Source organism: Pelobates fuscus, chromosome 5 (genome assembly GCF_036172605.1).
Source record: "Pelobates fuscus isolate aPelFus1 chromosome 5, aPelFus1.pri, whole genome shotgun sequence".
Classification (NCBI taxonomy): domain Eukaryota; kingdom Metazoa; phylum Chordata; class Amphibia; order Anura; family Pelobatidae; genus Pelobates; species Pelobates fuscus.
The window spans coordinates 249,493,846-249,507,322 of NC_086321.1; positions in this window are offsets into that span (position 1 = coordinate 249,493,846).

The window sequence follows — 13,477 nt, forward strand, 5'->3', positions numbered from 1 at the left end:
CACCACATCAAAGGGACAATGGACAGGGCCACGTACGGTCACATCTTGGGGGAGAACCTCCTTCCCTCAGCCAGGGCATTGAAAATGGGTTGTGGATGGGTATTCCAGCATGACAATGACCCAAAACACACATCCAAGGCAACAAAGGAGTGGCACAAGAAGAAGCACATTAAGGTCCTGGAGTGGCCTAGCAACTCTCCAGACCTTAATCCCATAGAAAATCTGTGGAGGGTGCTGAAGGTTTGAGTTGCTAAACGTCAGCCTCGAAACCTTAATGACTTTGAGAGGACAAAATCCCTCCTGAGATGTGTGCAAACCTAGTGGCCAACTACAAGAAATGTTTGACCTCTGTGATTGCCAACAAGGGTTTTGCTACCCCAAGTACTAAGTCGAAGGGGTCAAATACTTATTTCACTTATTGACATGCAAATCAATTTATAACTTTTTGACATGCGTTTTCACATGCGTTTTGACATGCGTTTTTCTGGATTTTTTGGTTTATTTTGTCTCTCACTGTTCTTTGTTAGTGGGCAAACTTATCCTATACCTACGCAATGCCCATCATGTGTCTCTCAATACCTACATGTTTCCAACATGTTTCTCCATCCCCCTAATGTTATTTATGTCTCACCAATCCCCCATTTTTTACATGCATCCCTCTAATCTCTCTTATCTGTCTCTCCAGTCCCCATCATGTGCCTCATATGTCTCTCCAATCTATCTTGTGTACTTAATGTGTCTTTTCAACCCCCTCAAGTTCTTAGATGTCTCTCCAATTCCCCTAATGTGTCACGTCATCCCCCACCCTCACATATCTTTACAATCCTTTCCCAATCCAACCTTGCAATGTAATCATAGCAGATGTATGCCTTTCTTCTGAAAATCCAAATTGAAAATGAAGTAATGCAAGAGGAATAATTTACTTGACTAAAAAAGCTCAATAGAGGTAGATATCAATGGTGTAAATTCCAGAAGGGCAGCCAATGTGGCTGCTTCTGGGCCTACAAACAAGTGGGCTCATTAGGTGCCCTCACATGTAGGTCCACCAAATGGTCTGCTAAGTGGCTAAGTTAGGGGCTAAGTTATGTGCTGTGCCTTTAAAAACATGACTAATTCCCTGTCAGAATGACAGTGAGTACTGGTTAGTTCCTCACAGAGAGTTGCACAGAGGGTACATTGCACACAAACACATCAGTGAATTCAAATACTGATGCTACACACAAATGCATACCAGCATCCAAAAGGCAACATTACATACAAACACACCCCTCTGTTCAAATGCCAACACTATACACAAACACACTCCTAAATTGAAATGCCAGCACTACGTAAAAACACACCCCTGCATTCAAATGTCAAAACAACACACAGCGTACATTTAAAAATGTAGATATAAACATAAAATGTAGATACAAACATAATCCTGCATTCAAATGCAAAGTCTACACATAACTGCATTCAAACTCCAACAATACACAGAAATATACCAATACATTGAAAAGTAACAGCACAGTACAGTATAAACACACAACTGCATAGACACATTAAACACAATGCATAAATGCACGTGTTCAGTAGACATGTGCAATTCGTTTCGGTCCGAATATGTATTCGGACGAATTTCGGACAATTCGGACATTCGGGTACTTCCAAAGTTCCGAAGTGTCGAAGTTCCAAAGTGCAGAAGTTCTGAAGTGCTGAAGTGCCGAAGTTCCGAAGTTGCCGAAGTGTCGAAGTTCCGAAGTGCTGAAGTGCCGAAGTTGCAAAGTTGCCGAAGTTCCAAAGTGTGAAAGTGCCGAAGTGCCAAAGTTCCGAAGCACAGTATTGCCTAAGTACTAATAAACTTACCCAGTGAAAGAAGAAGAATGTTACATTGTAAATAATTGTAAATAAAAAAGTATACAAACATAGCCAGGATTCAGGTGTAAACATTTGCAACACTTACAACAATCAAGTAACACACATTCATATAAAATGTAAGTTACTTGGCCAGTCAATGTAATGACAGGAATGAATAAGTAGATAACTCCCTAATTCCCATGCAGCCTGTGGCTGCTCACTGTAAAAAAAATAATAAGTTCCCCCCTCCTGATCCCCTGGCCCCCACCCCTGAGCAGTGGGTGGGGGCCCTAATGTAAAATAATGGGGGGGGGACCTATTGTCCTCCCCCCGGGCCCTCGCCCCTAAGCGGTGGGTGGGGGCCCTAAATCAGAATAAGGGGGGGGACCTAATGTCCTCCCCCCTGACCCCACCCCTGAGCGGTGGGTGGGGGCTCTACAGTAACATAAGGGGGGGACCTAATGTCCACCCCCCTGGCCCCCACCCCTGAGCGGTGGGTGGGGGCCCTAAATACTAATAAGGGGGGAACCTAATGTCCTCCCCCCGCCCCCACCCCTGAGCGGTGGGTGGGGGCCCTACAGTAAAATAAAGAGGGGGACCTAAGGTCCTCCCCATCGGCCCCCACCCCTGAGTGGCGGGTGCGGGCCCTAAATTGAAATAAGAGGGGGGGGAACCTAGTGCCTCCCCCCTGGCCCCCACCCCTGAGCAGCGGGTGGGGCCCTAAATTGAAATAAGAGGGGGGGACCTAGTGTCCTCCCCCCTGGCCCCCACCCCTCAGCAGCGGGTGGGGGCCCTAAATACTAATAAGGGGGGGGACCTAAGGTCCTCCCCCCTGGCCCCCACTCCTGAGCGGTGGGTGGGGGCCCTAAAAAAAATCCCCCCAGGTGACTAGGGGTCCCCAAACCATCCCCCCCACCCTAGAAGTCCCGAAATTCCGAAATGATGAAGTGTCGAAGTGTCGAAGTGTCGAAGTGTCGAAGTGCCGAAGTGCCGAAGTTGTCGAATTTCCGAAGTGTCGAAGTGCCAAAGTTCCGAAGTCTTGAAGTGCCGAATAGCCGAAGTCCCGAATAGCGAAACCATTTTAGGAGTTGAATGGAAGTTAAGTGCCTACCTTTTTGGCCACCCTTGCTCTATAAAACAATATATGTAACACACTAACACATTTCACCTTTTGCCAAAAACCTTAGAAAAAGGTAAAACTGGTTAGTGTATTACAGATATTTTGTTTTTATTCTTTTATTCCTTTTTTCTTTTTTTTTTTACAGATAAAGTACTTTTTTAATCCGGACTTTCCTGTGCTGCCCCCCTATCACCTAGAGAGCATTTCCTTAGTGGGGAAACATGCCACTTACCTCTATAGGATTGAGAAAAAAATATTTGCTTATGTTAATGTAAGTTAACTATAGTTTTTTATTTTGTCATTCAGTATCCCCACAGAGAGGATCTACGTCACCAATATATCTCAGAGTTGGGATTATACCACTCCAAGCTACACTTTAGGAGTCACTGCTGAGCTTCAATAAATGTGAGTGCATATATATATATATATATATATATATATATATATATATATATTTGTGTTAGGTGCTTATGATAGTACAGTGTGAAATACCACAATTAAATGTAGGATAGTAAAAAGAGCAAGTCGGTTGTGGTGTGCCGGAACCGACGATGAGGTAGGCCTGAGAAAGAAGAGGGCCTACCCAGGAAAATAAATAGAAAGGAAATAAATGTTAAAATGTGGTGTGGTGGGAGGGTCATTCAACGCTGACCTCGAACGGTAAGGAGCAAGGTAAGGGGAGTGCCTTAAGTAGGCTAGGAGTGGAAACCAGCACCTCCCACAAATCCAGGCAAAATTGCCTTAATACATATAGAGAGAGAGGCCTATATCATACTCTTGCTTGTTGTTACTTCGTCATTCTGTAAAATATAAAAGTCACTATACAATACATTTTATTAAACTATTATTCTTAATATTATGTGTACATTTCCTCTAAGGCACTCTGCAGGAAAGCCCTATTATGTGCACAGAACAAGTGCATTGACAGATGAAATAACATAATGTGTATTATATATAAATAGATGAGGATGTACACAGTTTGGTATACAGCTCACAATACATACTCTTGCATTTAAAATTAATTTTACAGGTTTTTTTTCATAAGCAATGGTAACCACAAATTATAAATGCTACATGAATCAAGACTACTTCAAACTCATAGCTTGTTTATCCTTTTAAATGGCTGTGGGAAATGAATGAAATGAAAAATGTTAAAGGACGTACTGCTACGTACTGCCAAGTGCATTTGGATCTGGACACTTATTTATGTATGGCGCCAGATTGCCTGTGGTAAAATGATACGTCTATGGCAGGCTATTTTGCAAGTGGAGATGCCAGATTTTGCTTGGGGACTTATAACACTTTATATGCCCAGTTACTGCTATGATTCTGGCTTAAAATGGAAGAATACTGGGGGATTTAATTGCATTTGATGGTGGCATAGTAAATGTTTGGATTAAAGCCTGGTTTGTATAGATTCACATTCACTGTGGTGCTGGAACAATAGAAGCCTGCTGTTTACTTTTATTTGTTAGTGTTTTACCCGGACGAATACATTGAGATTTTCAAGTATGTCCACATGCAATATATAACATTAGTGTAATCAGATGGTAATCAATGTGAACTAAATTACTTTCCTTTTACCAAGAAAGATAAAACAGATAGATTGTGTATCGTTTTCAAATATAACTGATCTTGAAATGTTTAAAATATAAGACACATCTAGAAATTGATATCATCTTGTGATTCACATGTATAATGAAACAAGCACTTATTAAAACAATGAATTCTAAAAAAAAATATTAGTTTGTTTACTTGAGTTTTTTTCCAGAAAATTAAACATAATATTTAAAATAGATCAAAACAGATACAAAAAAAAAAAAAAAAACTATTATTGGTGATATTTTAATATGTAATTGATTAAATAATCATAATTCTGCATAGTAGATAAGCTCCATAGATATATGTAATTAAATACAATACAAACAAATATCTCTATTTTTGAATTCACATTGCTCACTTTGAGGTCCCAGTAATAAACAGGGCTGGTTTAGGAGGCACAATATCCCAAATTTAAGCATTAAGATTCAACAAGGCATTTTCTGTACATATAATTAAGAAAATGCTCACATAAAAATGTCAAGAGAACCTACGGTTCACCTTAAGACTATAAGAATCTCCTTTTTTGACAACTCATTTTCTGTATAATATATATATTAATTCAATTTGCCATCAGTGCTGGGAACTTTTTTCTGCTAAAATAATTCTAAGAATTATTTATTGATTTCTCAATTTAAAAAAAAAAAAAAAAACAGGTTAAGTCAATGTTTTAATGTATATATTTAGTTTGTGTATCAAAGTACATACTTAGAATTAAACATACATGTGAAACAATTAACACAATTCACTTGTTCCTCTTAAGTTTATATATCTGGAATTTTTCCTATTTTTTTTAAGATAATACTGACAGTGTATTATTGTAGGATAATTACTTGGTTTCATTTTGAGTAAGTATACCAAAAATATTTTAATTAATTCAACGGACAAATTATTGTTAATATAAACACAGTCACGGTTATTAACTCAGCTAAACATTGACAATTTTGAAATGTATGCCAAAATAGCCAAACTGGGAAAAGTTTTCAAATTAGCTATTTTTCAAGTCAAGGTAAACTCCCCCAAAAAACTGAAAATTAGGGATGGGAAAAACGGTCTCCATCTAGTCAGTATAGTTTAGGGATAGACAACCTTCGGCACTCAAGATGTGGATTCCATTTTCCTTAATGCTTTGGCAGCAATGCAATATATATATATATATATTTGTTGGGGGTAGGGGGTTCTGTGTTCTTAATTAGGCATCATTCAGTGATGCAAGTTTAAATTCCTTTGAATTCTGAAAATAAAGCCTAAATTATTAACAACAGAAGGTTCTTTCTAAGTGTTTACAATTATTCACAGGCAGATTACAATATATTGATGGCATTGAAAGTTATTTTCTCCAAACTGGAGCTTAAATAAATATTTCTTGTGATCCCTGCATACTTTTGTCATATTAATAGCAATGTCTAAAAATGTTACTAATCATGCAAATATTAAATGATTTATTTTTCATTTTTATTGGGTTTGTGGTGTAAGCATCAATCAGTTTCCAAGTCTGATACATGTCTAGTTTGGCTAAAAGGAGACATATATATTATGCAAAATATTGTAGACACAACTTGTTGTGCTACGTGCATTCCAATTCAATCCAAAGAGACATTGTGGGATAATGAGTTCTGCAGACATTTTTAAAATGAATATATTCACTACCGGAAACAGACGAAGAATGCCATCTAAACAAATGACAATCAATTTTAGCTTTGAATAAAAAAACACAAAAACATTAAAAACATTTAAAAAATAACTTTATTTGTTCCTTATTAATCACAAATATCAGATTTGATGGTTTAATTTACAGTCTGTTGGTTATAGTCTTTTATGGGATTGACTCCAGTGATATGTGTATGTCTATCTGATGCAGTGGTTCCCAAACTTTTTACGTTCAAGGCGCCCTTAATATTTCAGTATTTTTCCAAGTCAAAATTTCTAGATTGTATAGCGATGCAGCATTTACTGGCGCTATAGTGTAATGTACAGTGTTGGTGTTTGAAGGGATGCCTGTATACATTTATTGTATTTTAATACAGTGGTGTGTTTGTATGTAATGTTTGTGTTTGATTGCAGGGGGGTGTCTGACTGTAATGTTCACTTTTAAATGTGGATGTGCATTAGTGTGAAGTATGTGTGTTTGAGTAAAGGGGTATTTTTGTATATATATATATATATATATATATATATATATATATATATATATATATTGAGATTGAATGCAGGGGTGTGTTTGTATGTACTATATGTGTTAAATTTCAGGTGTGTGCTTGCATGTTGTGCTGGTGTTCGACTGATTGGATGTATGCACATACACTACCACATACATACATACTTACACAGATATATATGTATCACCATGACACATACACACACTGACATAAAAACACACACCCTGACATACAGAGACACATACACAGATGTGTGCGCAAACACAGACACAGAAGCACACATACATGTATATATATATACACACACTGATGCAGACCCCGACACACACACACACTCACAAACACCCTGACTCACACACACTCATACTCATTCACACACATACACTTATACACATACATACACACACACTCATACATAAACACTCATACACATACACACACTCATACACATACACACACACTCATACTCACACTAATATACACACTTACACTAATACAAACACTTACAAACACACTCACTCACACACACACAAACAAACTCATTTTTAAATGAAGTCCTGGTACTGCTGGGGGGGGTGAAGGGGTCTTGAACTCTTCGTGCTCCTCTCCCCTCACGCTGCGGCTGCCTCCTCTCCCTCCTGCGCTGTCTCCTTGCAAAATGCTGGAAGGAAGTGACAGGCTGTCACTACCTCCCAGCTGGCCTACATTACAGGGGCCCGGTCACGGTCTTAAAGGACCGTGGCACTCGACCAGGCCCCTGTGGAGCAGTAATATTTCCCCAGTGCTATAACATCGGGGAATAGCATCGGGGAAATATTCCGCGCCACCCCTGTGTACACGGCACACAGTTTGGGAACCGCTGATTTAATGGTATATGTTTTTAAAGGTTAAAGGAATGCATTCAGTAATTAGTCAAATTGTGCCTTGAGCATCATAGTAGATAATTCAGTTATAATCACATGTTGCAATTTTTCTTGACTACACTTTCAAGTTTTGTGTGGGTAGGTAGGTTTTGTGCAAATATATATTAAACGTTTTGGAAATGAAAGAGTTATTAGAGTATTTTTAGTCACAAAAGTAGAGATATCAACTTAAACTCATAGCACCTTGGATTGTTAGGGCCAGCCGATGGGTATTTCTGAACAGAGCCTGGTTATGGCGCAGTGGCCCTCTAACAGCGTGACCAGGCTCCTGTCAGATCGCCGTTGCTGGGAGGAAGTGAGTACCTGTCACTTCCTCCCACATTCAGAGGGAACTGCGCGGAAGGGATAGAGCAAACACAAAAGTGTGGAGGCTCAGTGAGAGTACCAGCCCTAGACCCACACTCCTATTGGACTCAACCAGCAGCAAAACCCCCAAGAAGCCACCGTCCTGAACAAAAATGGTATGTGAACAAGCGGGTGGCTAAAAATACAACAATTATTACATGTATGTGTGTGAGGGAATTTATGTATGTGTGTGTGCGAGTGTGTGTGTCTGTTTATGTGTATGTGTTTGAATGTGTGTGAGTGTGCATGTGTCAATGTGTGTATGTCTGAGTCTGTGTATGTGTCATTTTGTGAATTTGTATGTCAATGTGTGAATGTGTCAGTGTGTATGCATCTGTTTGTGAGTGTGTATGTTTCTGAATGTGTGTGTGTGTGGGTGTGTGTAACCGAGTGTGTATGTATCAGTGTGTGTATGTGTCAATGTGTGTGTCTGTGTGTGTATGTGGCTGAGTGGATATGTGTCAGTGGGTATATTCTCATTAACACAACCCTGGAGGATGGGCAAATAGTACATCCTAAGCTGGCATAACATCGTTGGAATTATATGACATATGTGGATCTACCTTGTAATCACCCTTGCACTAGAGGAGGCCCAAAAAATATCTTGCACCAGGGCCCTCACTACATTAGTTCCAGCACTGGGTCGAGTTGTTCCAACATTGCTACTAAACTGCACATATTGACAAGTGTCTCACCATTGTTTTTTTCAACTAAAATAATCTGTTCAGGTGGATAAAATAACCCTGCAAAGTAGTGTCAGAGAACAACAATGGGGTAGAAATGCTACAGCTTTCAAGAAATCTCTCAAATTTTTTCCCGGTATCTTTTATGTAGAGGAAGAGGTATTGGAATGTTTTGGGTGTTGCTTATGATCTTGCATAGGGAGAATATGCATTCCTTGGTTCTGTATTGAGCTATGGCAAATGGTATAAGGGAGCACGGGACTGTGCCTATTCTGATGCTATTATAGGTCATGATTTCTGTCAGGGCTCCGCGGGCAGCGGTGAGGGGAGGCTGCAATCCTCTCGCAGCACTCACCCTCGGTCCGTCGCTGCCCGCGGTCCCCTCTCCCCTTACCGATAAGCGAGCGGCGTCCTCTCCTCTTGACACGCCGCTCGCGTCCTCCTCTCCTCCTCCCAGCGGCAGCATGTCTAACGCTGCACGCTGGGAGCCGGCACTATTATCTAAGCGCCGGGGTCACTCACGTGACCCGGCGTTAAAGCTACAGTGCAACCAACACAGTGGGGGGTATAGATATCCCCCACGTGTGTTTGTTAATACTGATTGGTGGTTAGTCAATCAGGATTCAGGCTAGGATTTAAATACTTACCTTTCCTGTCTATCTGTGACCTGTTGTGGTCTTTGCTTTATAGTATTGATTCTGAACGTGTGCTTTCTGGTTACGTACTCTCTGGCTTGTTATACTGACTTTGTGACTTTCTCCTACCCTTTGACCTCGGCCTGTTTCTCGTTATTCTGTTTTCTGGTTCCCCTTACTCGGCTTGTCTCCTGACTATTCTGTGTGTGCTTAGCCTGGCCACTCTAAGGACCGGTACTGCACACTTTCTGTCTGTGTGTCTGTGTGTGTGTTAGCGTGTTGGGTTCCCCAGTATCGTGACATTACAACAGGGCCATAATGGAACCTGCTGACATACCCCAGCTCCTAGTTAATCAGGAGGCTAGAATGGATGGCTTGGACCACAGTATGGATCAGTTTGCTCAAGCTTTACAGACCATACTGTCTCGTACTGCACACTTGCAGCCTGCCGTCCAGGAGGCGGCTGCTGTGCCCGAACCCATTGCCACTCCAGTACCCGTTCCTGCTCATGTAGTCCATATGACACCTCCACAGCGCAATAGTGGTGACCCAGCTTTGTGTCGTGGTTTCCTCAATCAAATTGACATCCATTTGGTGATGAATCCACGTTCCTATCCCACCGACAGGTCCAAAATTGCCTTTTTGATAAACCACCTGTCTGGGAGAGCTTTAGCATGGGCAAACCCCATGTGGGAAAATTTGTCTCCTATGTCCTTTGCAGATTTTTTTGTCAGCATTCAAACGCACGTTTCATCAACCCGGTAGGGTTGCCTCTGCTGGCAAAGCTCTGCTTAGGGTTCGACAGGGTAACAGATCTGTAGCGGATTATACTATCGAATTCCGCACTCTAGCAGCTGAAGTGGTTTGGAATAATGACGCCCTCGTAACAGCCTTTCAGGAGGGTTTGGCCGCTTACATACTGGATGAAATAGCATCCAGGGAACTGCCTGTTCTTCTGGATGATGTTATAGACTATGTAATCCTTATTGATAACCGTATTAGAGAGAGGCGTACTCAAAGACGGCTGGATACACGGGTGTTACCTGCTCTACCCAGTACTGCATTACTAGCATTACCCGCTCCTAGGCAACCATCCCCCGAACCCATGCAATTGGGTGCTACAGGGTTAACTGAGGCTGAGAGAACGTATCGTAGAAGGGAGGGATTATGTCTTTATTGTGGCAAGAGGGGGCACCACTGTAATACCTGCCCTAAGTTACAGGGAAACTACAGCACCTAAGGCCCAGAGAGGGGTCGGCCTCGGGTGTTATGACCTTGTCCCCTCATGTGTCCATCTCCAGACCGTTTATTACGGTTTCACTTTTGGTCAATAAAACCACTATAACAACCAAAGCCTTGATCGATTCAGGTGCGGCAGACAACCTTATGGATGAGAACTTTGCCAAAACCGCAGCCCTGACTTTGATCCGAAAGGCCACACCCTTGGCCGTTGAGGCCATAGATGGTAGACCTCTTGAGAAACCTCTGGTGACCCATGAAACCCAAGATATAGTTATGTTTGTGGGTGCTTTACACAAGGAACGATTAACCTTCCAAATAATTGACTCCCCTACTGCTACCATCGTTCTGGGTTTTCCCTGGTTAGTTAAACACAACCCAGTACTTGATTGGGGTTGTTTAGATATACTCTCCTGGGGGGAATCTTGTCAACGAGACTGTATGGCCCAGGTACGTCCCGTTTGTTTACTCAACGTGCCCACAGCTAAACCACTTTCTGTTTCTGTCCCTTCTGTATATGCAGACCTTGCATTGGTTTTCGAAAAAAGGGAGGCAGATAAGTTACCTCCACACCGTGAGTATGACTGTGCCATTAACCTATTACCGGGTACTATGCCTCCTAGGGGTAAGGTCTACCCTCTTTCTGAGAAAGAGAACCAGGTCATGGAGGAGTACATACGGGAAGCCTTAACTAAAGGTTTTATTAGAAGGTCCTCCTCTCCGGCTGGTGCTGGTTTCTTTTTTGTGGCGAAAAAGGAGGGCGATTTGAGACCGTGTATAGATTACAGAGCACTAAACAATATAACGATTAAAAATGCCTATCCGATCCCTCTCATTACGGAGTTGTTTGATCGTGTCAAAGGTTCTAAATATTTTACAAAACTAGACCTCAGGGGGGCTTATAACCTTGTGCGTATCAAGGAGAACAATGAATGGAAAACGGCGTTCAATACACGCAGTGGGCATTACGAGTATCTAGTCATGCCTTTTGGATTGTGTAATGCTCCTGCCGTATTTCAGGATCTCATAAACGATGTCCTTAGAGACCTACTGCATGTCTGTGCCGTAGTCTACCTTGATGACATACTGGTATATTTGGAGACACATCATACTCATGTTAGGATGGTGCTTAAAAGGTTGTTGCAGAACGGTCTTTATTGTAAATTAGAGAAATGCTTATTCGACCAAACTTCTGTACAATTCCTGGGTTATGTTATTTCTGAACAAGGATTCAGCATGGATCCTTCAAAATTGGAAGCTATACTGTCCTGGCCCCTTCCCCAAGGACTTAAGGCAATACAGCGATTTATAGGGTTTGCCAATTATTATAGAAAGTTTGTTAAAAACTTCTCATCCATTATTTCCCCTATCACTAAACTGACAAAAAAGGGTTTACACCCCAGGGTTTGGAATCCTAATGCTATTGTGGCCTTCGAGACTCTAAAAAAGGCATTTGCCACTGCCCCTGTGTTACACCATCCTGATCCTTCCCTTCCCTTTGTACTGGAAGTAGATGCCTCTGAATCAGGTATAGGAGCAGTGTTGTCACAAAGACAATCGTATGATGAACCCCTCCTTCCCTGTGGTTACTTTTCAAAACGCTTGTCAGAGTCTGAAAAGAATTACGACGTTGGGAACAGGGAATTATTAGCTATAGTGATGGCATTTAAAGAATGGAGGTACTTGTTAGAGGGAGCTAGACACAAGATTTTGGTTATAACCGATCATAAAAATCTATCCTATATCGCAGATGCTAAGAGGTTATCCTCTCGTCAGGCTAGATGGTCTTTATTTCTCTCACATTTTCAGTACATAATCACATACAGGCCTGGTTATCGAAATGTCAAGGCTGATGCCATCTCCCGCCAGTACGAACCTGTAGATTCTATTACCTCCACTCCTGAGCCCATTGTACCCACAACTAATATAATAGCTACTACCCGTTTGGTTATCTCGTCTCTTTTTCTTGATGGTATCAAGTCATACCAATCCCAAGCACCCTCTGAGACCCCTACCGGTAAGCTGTACGTGAAAGTAAAAGACAGAAAGAAGTTGTTAACTTTATTTCACACAGCCAAAACGGCTGGTCATCCAGGGGTTACCAAAACTTACAAGGGTCTTTTCCAACAGTTTTGGTGGCCCTCACTCAAAAAAGACGTGGTAGATTACGTGCAGGCTTGCCGTGTCTGTACACAGTGTAAGTCCCCTAATGTTAAACCCCTGGGACTCCTTATGCCCCTATCTGTACCCAAGAAACCGTGGACACACTTATCCATGGACTTTATTGTGGATCTTCCTTCATCTGATGGGCAGACAGTAATTTTGACTGTAACGGATAGGTTCTCCAAAATGGCGCACTTCATTCCGCTTAAGAAGCTACCTTCTGCGGTTCAGTTGGCTCAGGTATTTGCCAAAGAAGTGTTCCGCTTGCATGGTATACCACAAGATATCGTATCTGACAGGGGCCCTCAGTTTGTCTCTCGGTTTTGGAGAGGCTTTTGTGCTGAGATGGGGGTCTCCTTATCGTTTACTTCCTCCTATCATCCGCAATCTAATGGAGCTGCCGAACGAGCAAATCAGTCTGTGGAGTTGTATTTACGCTGTTTCACGAATGCACACCAGGACAACTGGTCCCATCTCCTTCCCTGGGCTGAGTTTGCCAGGAACACTGTGTCTCATTCTTCTACTGGCGTAAGTCATTTTATGGGGGCTTATGGGTTCCAACCCGCTGTCCTTCCCGGTGTGTTCTCCGACAAGGGAATGCCCGCTTTGGACGAGCACCTCGTGTGACGAAACCAATCTCGCCACATTGTATTGGAGGAGCCTGGTTGCCCGCCTGCTGCCTTTGGACTATGGCCCTGGGAGATTGGGCCCTTTACAAACAGTATTCGGCCCTAACAGAGTGCATGTCACTCATTCTGGCCCTTTAAATACA